Source organism: Zea mays, chromosome 1 (assembly GCF_902167145.1).
Source record: "Zea mays cultivar B73 chromosome 1, Zm-B73-REFERENCE-NAM-5.0, whole genome shotgun sequence".
NCBI lineage: Eukaryota > Viridiplantae > Streptophyta > Magnoliopsida > Poales > Poaceae > Zea > Zea mays.
The window spans coordinates 191188997-191199243 of NC_050096.1; the positions used below are offsets into that span (position 1 = coordinate 191188997).

The following is a 10247-nucleotide window of genomic DNA, read 5'->3' on the forward strand; positions in this document are numbered from 1 at the left end:
AGGTAGAAGAAGAACAGAACACACTAGCAAATGGCGCAGAAACACCTTGACAGCGCACTCACGCGGTGTACTTTCTCTATTTTTTCACCGCAATCTGAGCAGTACAGGGTGCCTTTTATAGGCTGAGCAACACACAACGGAGCCACAAATTCCACTCGCACGATCCGTCCGGCCAGGTCACGCGCACGACGCGCTCCAACGCGCACAACGCGGACGTCCTGGCAACGGCCTGTGCTGACTGCTTCACCCGCGACGTACGCGGTAAGCTGACAGACTCCTCACCTATCCTCCACATGCAAGCACGCACGCACCACTCAGCTAGCTAGTGACCAGCACCATGCGCTCACACCCACGGAGCTAGCAGTTGCACTGCATGCACACACATGCACAACTGCCACGACTCCACACACGCGCCAGGATTATTCTAACAATCTCCCCCTAATCCTAGCGCCGCGTCCCGCACTCACAGGAGCATCGCTTCTTCATCGGCCTTGGCTAGCAGTGCCTCCTCCTCCTTCTTACGGCAGTCCCGCGCGAAGTGGCCGCGGTTACCACAGTTGAAGCACTTGCCAATCGTCGACTTCTTCTTTTTTCGAGCTTTCCACTCGGCCTCCGTGAGGAGGAGCTGGTCGTCGCGCCGTTCGCCGCCAGCACGAGTGCGCCGCTGGAACGCTCATCGAACGCCTTCAGTCTGCCGAGCGCCTCCTCGAACGCCATCATCTCGACGTCGCAAAAACTGCTCGATGCCCACGACGGCGGGGAAGAGCCGATCCAGGACGGTGTCGAGGAGCTTTTTCACCATGGCAGCGTCGTCGAGCGTCGCGCCAAGCCCGGCGTAACGCGCCGCCATATCGCTGATTTTGCCGGCGTAGTCGTCCAATGCCTCCCCGTCCTCCATGTATAGCTTGTCGAACTCCCCCTTGAGCGTGGCGAGGCGTGTCGTCTTGACCCGATCCACCCCGACGAAACGAGTCTTGAGGCTCGCCCACACCTCCGCCGCCGTTTTCTTGGTGGAGACCTGCATCAAGATGTCATCGGGCAGAGCTTGGAGAAGTTGTGCCCGCGCCGTCTTGTTCTTCATCGCGTTCACCTCGCCACCATCTGGTGGAGACACGGCCTCCCAGAGACCTTGCGCGTCGAGGATCGACTCCACCTTGATCGCCCACGCCGTGTAGCTTGCCGGCGACAGCACCGGGTATGACATGGAGACCGAACTCCCCCCGGCGCCATGCGGAACCATCGCCATAGCTTCGGACTCGAGGTAGTAGCGCAGGATCTTGGGCATAAAATGGTTCCAGTACCAATTGTTGGAACTCTCAAGGCTCACACACGCAAGAAATGAAAAACACGGAAGGTAGAAGAAGAACAGAACACACTAGCAAATGGCGCAGAAACACCTTGACAGCGCACTCACGCTGTGTACTTTCTCTATTTTTTTCACCGCAATCTGAGCAGTACAGGGTGCCTTTTATAGGCTGAGCAACACACAACGGAGCCACAAATTCCACTCGCACGATCCGTCCGGCCAGGTCACGCGCACGACGCGCTCCAACGCGCACAACGCGGACGTCCTGACAACGGCCTGTGCTGACGGCTTCACCCGCGACGTACGCGGCAAGCTGACAGACTCCTCACCTATCCTCCACATGCAAGCACACACACACCACTCAGCTAGCTAGTGACCAGCACCATGCGCTCACACCCACGGAGCTAGCAGTTGCACTGCATGCACACACATGCACAACTGCCACGACTCCACACACGCGCCAGGATTATTCTAACACATCGTGCACAACTATAGATGGCCAACAGGCCGGCCCGGCACGACCCGGCACGGGCCCGGGGAAGCACGGCCCATCAGCAAACGGGTCGGCCCGGGTATACGGGCTGAACAGGCCATGCCTAGAGAGCCCACGTGCCTGGCCGTTGGCCCAGGCACGGCCCTCTGGGCCACTTTTCGTGCTGGGCCCGCCCGCTAGGCACGCTCAAAGAAATGGGCCGTGCCAGCACCAGCCCGCTAATGTTCCCAAACAGCAGAAAATATAGATAAATTTAACCAAAGTTAAAAAACAGCAGAAAATATGGACAAATATAATAAATGAGCTGTTTTGTGCAATGTTGCCTCATTAAAAACCTTTCTAGGTAAAACTCACCCTTATGAGAAACCCTAGAAAGGAAAAAAGAGTGCAGCCAGCTCAAAGTTTAATCACTAAGTTTGTATCTGTTACAAATCTATATTACAATACAAAATGACTATCTCACAATCACTCAATGACAAAGGCACAAAGCAGTGAAAGCACAGATCAGATGACCACATCACAGTCTAGAAGACTAGAACTAAGTAGTAAATACCAAAAGTCACTAAGCAGCAACAGGTTCATCTTCATCAAGGAATAAGTTCTGGAATGAGTCCTCAAGCTCTGGATTGTCAACAGCATGTTGTTCTCTCTTTTCTCCTAATTCTCATCTTTTAAGCAAGTCAGCATCTCCACATTCTCAGGCAATAAGCGTCGTCGTCGCTCCTCAATTATCCTCCCTGTCAAACTGAAACAAGACTCCGAAGAGACAATAGATACATGAACAGACATAATATCCCTTGCCATTATGGATAAAACTGGATATGTTAGCTTGTGGTCACGCCACCAGAGAAGTATATCAAAATCATCCTCATAAGAAGTGACATTGCACTACAACACTTATGGTCTTCTATGACGAAGAGTCGATGACAATAGAATAATTCGTCATTAGATCATCTTGTTTATGACGATTTTCAGAAGTTGACTCAGTATAGTGACGAAAATTTAACCACCGTCATTAAAACTGTCATAACATACTCTAACATCATGTTTATGACAATTTTCTATGATAAAATATAATTCATCATAAGAATAAATCGTCATAACTTTGTCAACACAATAATTATGATGATATTACATGACTATACACATATGTTATAACATATGTTGTATTTTTTTAAAAAAATACTATTATCCATGTTAGCTCGTGTGACCCACCAAAATAGTAGGTCCCATTGCAATATAAGTTTTCATGTTAGTCATGTTCGCAATATGGTTACCATAACATGTTTTTCATAATAAATAGATAAAATCTCAAATAAAAAAAATAAAAAAAACTTAAATACGAATGACTTCAAACTATAACCTAAGGTTTGGCCAAAGCCTTTTCCACCACTAGAATTTTGACATATTTGTTGGTAAAGAAGTATCTTATTTATATTGTATCCACAGGTTTATTGTCAGGATAATTTTGCCCTAGTATTAAAGGGAATATGGCTTCTTCTTTCGTCTGCAAGCTATTTAGTTCTAGCATGTGGACCCAATAGTTCAAATACCGTATAGAAACCTTCAACATTAGGAAATGTCGGACGCTCGATCTGACTAGCCTAGACATGTGACCGTACGTTATGTTATTAGCTGCGTACAAAGACATATTTTACAATGGTACTTTAATATTATTCCTGTCCACTATCATGTGATTTAGAATAATATACAAATATATTATATATATATAAATATATGAACTTAATTAGTTTTGCCTAAATTATAATTATTAAAATGGAATTGAATTCCAACGAAACAAACGGGGCATTATGGTAATTATTAATTTCCAACCGAGAAAAGTTAGTATCAATTTCCATCCACCTTTTCATAAGCCAACAAAAGTTAGCATATTATATGGAGAACATATCCACTGCACATGAAGGTTTAATATATATAGCGAACATATTAAATCCTCATAATCCATCTTACATCCATGGTCTTCCCATGCATTTCTGCTATGCAATGCACTGAATATTTTACGGAAAATAGCCTTCACCACCCTCGTCCTTCTCTGTTTTCTTTTTATCATAAACCCCCTCCTTGATCACCTTTCCTAACCGCTAAACTTATTAGATCCACCCTCACCAACCAGCCGCCTGACGTTCGAGCCGCACCGGCCCTAAACCCTTCCACCTCCAGCCGCCATAACTGTAATCCCTTCCACCATCAGCTGTCCCTCCGTTCGAGCCGTCGACGCCCTAACCCTATCACCTTCTGGCCGCCCAAATCCCTTTCGGCTCCTGCCGCCCTCTGTTTAAGGCGCAGACCATGGAGTCGTCGGTTATGGCGGCACAGACCATGGAGTCACAGGCTATGATGGCGCAGGTCTTAGTCTTTAGGCCATGGAGTCGCAGTCAGGCGTTCAAGATGCTCTGAGACTTGTGTCAGGTTCTTCCAACATGCATGATGGATTCAGTACACCAAAAAAATTAATATCCTTCTGACATCGGTGAGCTGCTCTTTGCTTTGGTTTGTTCTGCTGCCATATTGATAAATTCATGTAATGCCTCGTTGCAGCTGTCCATCTGTGTACTTGATTGTGATGATAAATTGAAGCCAGTAATTGGAACGTCATTTGGTTCTCTAGAGGAGGTGGAAGAATTGTACAAGATATATGCTCTTGAGAATTTTATTGGCTGCAACATTCCAGAACATATCGAAATCCATCCACCATCCGATGTTCACTCCCAGTAAAAACATCAAGAAATCCAAAGAACTATTTAAATCGTGTAAAGGGAAAAATAGTAAAGTGAGACGAAGGTAGTCAAACAGTCATATTGCTAAAGTATTACAGGTATGAGAAAGAATCCAACAACATGTTGAGGAGCTTCTACAGTGTTATTGGCATGGGAATTTTGTTAGCTTCTATAGTGCTATTGGTATGTTGAGGAGCTTCAACCAGGTATGGAATTTTTAACTCTAGCGAGAGTTTTTAGTTGTCACACACTAATGGCTGAATTGGGGAAAGTAGTAACTGAAAATGAGAGTAACCAGCATCAACAATAGATTGCTTTCAAAATTCAGGAGGATAGATCCTTGTTTTGTACAACATTTTTTTAAGTATAAGAGTTTTAAAATAGAACATAGCAGCATGAAAGGCTTATTTTTTCCAGAACATAGTTTAATAGACTTAATAAGTTTAAACGACCCATAATTCTGGTGCTCTATTCTGTAAGTATAAGAGTTTTAAAGTAGAACATAGCAGCATGAAAGGCTTATTTTTTTCCAGAACATAGTTTAATAGACTTAATAAGTTCAAATGACCCATAATTCTGGTGTTCTATTCTGTCTTTTATCTGTTGGGTCATTAAAATCTATAGACTTTAGCGTCCTATCTTGTCATGTGTTAGTGACGTATGAAATCATTTGGAGTCGATGGGAAGATTAATAGCCAAAAATGTTAGAAGATCATGCTTGTTTAGACCTCTATGTTGTACGGACCAGCAGGTTTGAAATGATGTTGTCACTGATCCTTGTTCTCAACTGTTGTATTAAGCAAGTACTACCATGGGGAAGTGGGGTGGGACTAGTCCAAATGTTGTAGTTACTAGAGTTAGCAAGCAGAGGAATTGGTAATGGTGATGCATTCTCAACTTCTTATGTGTGCTTGTCGTTCGATCGTCCATCAGTTTTTAGACGTACAAAACATATCACCGCATTGACGTCCATGGCTGCGAGTACAGTACAGTGGTCGGCCGGTTCCAAGTTTACAAACAGCAAGCAGTACTAGTGAGTAGGTGACATTAGCAGTACAAGCCCTGAAACCTGCAACTAAGCACGATAGAGAGTAGGGGTGGAGCTCAGGCTCGTCCATCTCGGTTAGGTGGAAATGGCCGGCATATGTGTTTCTTTCATGCTTTACTGCATCCTGTATTTTTATTTTGTTGCACTGGCACGACCGCCTGGCACTGGCACTGGCACCCCGCGTACTGATCTGATGCTGTAATAGCACGTAGCATGCGTTCAGATTAGTTAGGATAGGGAGCTGAGCTCGCTGCCAACAAGGTCAATACTAGCATCCATTTTTTTGCAAACTAGGACACAATCAGGTGAAAAGCTTGAGCTGCATTCTTTGTCTATTTAACTTTATTAGTTCTGTTTGTTTCGTGGTATGCTGTTATTTACATGTAAGCCCTAGAGATTCTTTTATTGATGTTAAACAATTACTTTTGGATGCTCCTGAAACATGCTTCTATGCATGATACAATTTGATATTGCATACTGAAGTCAGCTCATCAGTTAGAAGACTACAATGAAATATCTGAAATAGCAGATATAACTTCTAGTGGATGTTCACTGGAGATGGTTGCTAGTATGTAACAACTTCTAGTTTCTTCTCTATTGTCATATATAGTGCTTATTTTCTGGAGCTAACGTAAATGTTCTTTCAGCAACATACAATGAGAGGTCTATTAGGTCACATCTCTGACGTGTGAAGGGGCTACTATCTCTGTCTAGTCTTTATGTTTCCCTGTCAACGTCCTTAGCTCTGCTTCAGGAGTCTGCTCAAGGAAAATTAGCAGGTACATCAGGTCTAATGTTTTTTGATCTGCAGTTGTACTTATAACTTATATTTGGTGTAAACGCCTCAAGTAATGTTTATAGTACTATATGCATTTTGTTTTTTGAATGGTTTGGTGCAAGTATGACTCGACTACTGCCTAAAATTAGTTTTGCCACACTTTTGTGGAAAGAAAAATTGCTAGATAGACTCAAGTGATCTCTAGCTAAAACTCTAGTCTATATTAAGTGTTCCATGATGCTAAACAAATTATACCGATTTGTTTGTCTTGTTTAAACTTGTCCTATTGGCTGCATTGAGGTTGTTTTAGGGTTTAGGAAATGAATGGTAGAATGTTTAGTCCTTACATCTGCATGATCTTATATCAAGATTCTGTGTAGAATGTTTAGTCCTTTACTTCTTTATTTGGCCATTATATCTTTATGTTGTGATGATGATTTTTTCTCATCTTTTCCATGTATAGGACTTATATATGTGATCTCTGTTCACTGATGTGGCTGGAGCGTCATGTCAACTGCTCACCCTCCCCCTAACAAATTAAACTACACGGATGAGTGGAGCTTCATGTTGGATGATCCATGCACCTTTTAAGTTTTGGAACGTCGTACTCAAATGTAGCTTGTGTTGGTTGAACCTATTGTACTTTCTTTTGGATTTAAATTATATGATATTTAAACATTTTTTATGTTTAATACTTGTGTTGGATGCTTTATGCTTCAAATAATCATCACAATTCGTTTGATGTTTAATACTTGTGTTGGATGCTTTATGGTTCAAATATTCGTCACAATTCGTTTGACATGTACCTAAAATGACACCTCCCATCTCATCCCACTTGTGACGAAACTAATTGTCATAATTTTTTTGACACGTCAACTGCCATGTCATCCTCCTTATGACAACATATCTGTCACAAAACTGCTACGTGGCAATGGTCCAATGCTACATTGTATGACGTTTTTAGGCCTTGCTTATGACAATTAGAGTGTCATAGATTTTATGACGAATACATTTTAGTCACTATATTTATGACGTTTATTTTCTTTTCGTCATAAAAGTTCTTTTAACACGCACCTTCTGTGACAATGGTTTTTTTGTCACAGAGTCGTCACAACATAAAAGACTATGACCAAAAAACCTCTATTTGTGACGTAATGAGAATGTCATAGAAGGTCACATGTGTTGTAGTGTTGTCACTGTCTAAGTAGGCTGAGAGCTCACAAATAGCAGATGAAGATGAAGCAGAAGGGGTAGAGCTAGGGGGAGGACCAACAACACCTGAACTGGAATCTCCAAATATTCTTCCCCAAGCTTGTTTTCTTTTACCTGTATGAATAGAAGGCTGAGCAGCCCTTTGAGCCCTAACTGCACCAAACTTAGTCTCATATTTAGTAAATAGTTTATACAATTCATTTTTGACATCAACATAATATGTATTGTACTCACACCCAGTGCACTCTCCAAGTAAATGCAACACATTAAAAAAAACCTCTCATCTTAGCTCTAGGGTCCAGAATGAATGCATATGAATATAGCAAAGGTATGTCACTCCAGTATTTAAGGAATTTAAGTTGCATTGGAAACACAATAGTTCTAAGATTTAAATCTCTTTCACATGCTTTCAAATGAGATGCAATTTCCAGAATATGGTGAAGAACTAGTGGACTAGTTGGATAATAAACACCAGACAGAACAACAGTAGAGTCATAGTACAGTTCTAGAAACTCTAAAATCTTCTCAGCAACATACCAATGATTAGGAGGCAACAATTGTGACTCATAATGTGAATTGATGAAGACAGAAAAAACAGTTTTGTATGGGATCAAGTGTTTAAGCATCAAATAAGTAGAATTCCATCTAACATCCATATCCAAGCCAAATTTTCTGGGTCTAACGCCCCTTGCTAAGCAGTACTCTTTAAATGTTGCTATTCTAGAATTAGAAGCATTTAAGAAATTAATTGCAGTTCTAAAATCTTCCAAAAAAGGTTTCAGTCTCTTCATTCCAGATTTAACAATGAGATTAATGATATGACAAGCACAACGTTGATGCATAAGAGTGTAGTTAGAAGAAGGATCAGGACCCAAATAACCAGCAAACAAAGGTGTCAATGTATCCATAGCCTTTGAATTAGAAGAAGCATTGTCTAGAGTGACAGAGAAAATCTTGTCAACCAGACAAAACTCCTGAACCACAACACCAATTCTTTCAGCAATATTTTGACCAGTATGTCTAACCTCAATAAGCCTAAGACCAATGACCTTTTTTTGTAATTCCCAATCAGCATTAACATAATGACAGACAACACTAATGTAGTCCTCCTTAGCATTACCAGACCAAATATCTGAGGTTAATGCAACCGAAGAAGTAGCAAGCAACACAGAATTGATAAGCACATTACGTCGTTCAGTGAAAAGCTTCAGAAGGTCTCTAGTGGTGGTCTGTCAGGACACTTTGGTAAACCTGGGGTTATGAGCACGGGCAATATAATCCTCCCAGGCCTGTGACACCAATACCTAATGGAAGGTCAAGCCTAGCAATCAGACGACACAACTCAGTTCGAGCAAAAATAGGATCATATTCCCAATTGTGTAGAGAACCATCAGGATTGAAAGCAAGCCTAGACTGGACCCTAGCAGCGTGATCAACCTTCTTCCTACAAGCTTTCTGGTGTCTAAGCAAATGCCCAGTACCAGCAGAAGATCTAGCAGATAAACGAGTCTTACACATTCTACAAATAGCAGCAATTCGAACATTGGACCCATTCACTTTCTCAAATACCTCATCAAAATCAACCCAGACAGTAGATTTACGCTTACCAACAGATGAGGTACCAGTACCACCATCGGTGCTGGTGGAGCCGATCGGAGTATCGGTGGTCGTAGCAAGCCCTCCACCAGCGTTGGTCGGATTAGAACTTAGATCGACAGGAGCAGAGGTTAGATCGATACTGAGCAAAGCAGCAACATCAGCCTGGATGTCGTCTTCGTCATCTGGGACAAGCCCTGCCGCGCGAAGGTCGTCGTTGCCGGTGACCGGATTGACATCGTCATCATCCGCCATGGCGACCTTCACCGTGGACGGTCGAACTCCAGTACCGTCCCTCAACGTTGAGCACGCAGTCGCCGTGCCCGATCTACCCCAGAGGAGGAAGACGAGGCATCAGCAACTGACCTACAAAAGAGCAGAACAATATACAGTTAGGGTTAGGGTTAGGGTTTACGAAAGATCTAGGGTTAGGGTTAGGGTTAGGGTTTACCTGTGCTACCGAAGCCCGATGCCGGAGAACACGGGGGCCACCCAGACGACACACGACAGACAGAGACCGATTAGAGACGACGGCGAGCGGGGGAGGGCCGGAGGGGAGGGCGAGACGACAACACGAACTCACATAGTTCACCGAGAGAGAGGAGATTGGATAGGGGAGAGGGGTTAGGGTTAGAGAGGAGCTGGTGGATCGAGGTCACCGGCGTCGGGGACGGAAGCCGAGGTCGCTGGATCGGGGCTGCGCCGCGATGGAGGGGATTCGCCGATTCGCCAAGTCAATCGCCGCCAAGTCGGGAGAGAGAGGGAGCAGGGAGCGAGCGGGTGCGAATGCGAGTGCGAGGGACTGAGAGGTGGGGCCCATGGGGCGAGGAGCCGAAGAGGTAAGGGGGCGGCTGTCCACGGCGTCGGCTACGGGCCCCGACCGGGCTGTCCGCACGGAGCAGGCCGTGCCGTGCCGGCCCACGTGCCTGGCCAGCAGCCCAGGCACGGCCTGCTCCACTGGGCCGTGCCAGCCCGGGCCCATTCCATACGTGCTGGGCCGGGCGCGAACCGGGCCAAAAAAAACAGGCCTCGGGCTGGGTTAACGGGCCCGTGCCTCATGTACATCTATATGCACA

General features: G+C 44.3%; 1 long non-coding RNA gene across 1 annotated transcript; it reads left to right on the top strand.

Annotated features, from left to right (window-relative positions):
* The first annotated feature begins 3892 nt into the window (after nucleotides 1-3892).
* On the top strand, nucleotides 3893-7072 carry LOC103641891 (uncharacterized). The gene is made up of 3 exons (XR_560555.2): nucleotides 3893-4290; nucleotides 4359-6364; nucleotides 6827-7072. It is a non-coding gene; the product is annotated as an uncharacterized lncRNA (long non-coding RNA).
* The last annotated feature ends 3175 nt before the right edge of the window (nucleotides 7073-10247 follow it).